The sequence below is a fragment of the Penaeus monodon genome, chromosome 28 (genome assembly GCF_015228065.2).
Source record: "Penaeus monodon isolate SGIC_2016 chromosome 28, NSTDA_Pmon_1, whole genome shotgun sequence".
Classification (NCBI taxonomy): Eukaryota; Metazoa; Arthropoda; class Malacostraca; order Decapoda; family Penaeidae; genus Penaeus; species Penaeus monodon.
In genome coordinates, this window is record NC_051413.1 from 24,305,805 (window position 1) to 24,306,287 (window position 483).

Genomic DNA, 483 nt, shown 5'->3' on the forward strand with positions numbered 1-483 from the left:
GGGAGCAAGTGGGTGTGGGTGAGCAAGTGGGTGTGGGTGAGCAAGTGGGTGTGGGTGAGCAAGTGGGTGAGCAAGTGGGTGTGGGTGAGCAAGTGGGTGTGGGTGTGATGTGGGGTGTTTGTGTGGGGGTGCTGTGTGTGGTGGGGTGTTGTGTGGGTTGTGGGTGTGATGTGGTTGGTGGTGTGGGTGTGCATGTGGGGGTGTTGTGGTGTTGGGTGTGTATGTGGTTGTGGGGATGTGTGATGTGGGTGTGGGTGTGGATGTGTGGATGTGGGTGTGATGTGGTGTGTGTGGTTGTGATGTGTGGTGTGTGTGGTTGGGTGTGTATGTGGGTGTGGGTGTGTTGTGGGGTGTGGGTGTGTCATGTGGGTGTGTTCGTGGGTGTGGGTGTGTATGTGGGTGTGGTGTGTGTGTGATGTTGTGGGTGTGATGTGGGTGTGGTGTGATAGTGGGGTGTATGGTGTGGGTTGTGGTGTTGTGGGT

General features: G+C 56.9%; 1 protein-coding gene across 2 annotated transcripts in view; it reads right to left on the reverse strand.

Moving 5' to 3' along the window:
- LOC119591425 overlaps positions 1–483 on the reverse strand; it is an 83,783-nt gene that overhangs the window by 72,358 nt on the left and 10,942 nt on the right. The gene's annotated exons all lie outside the window — the stretch shown is intronic.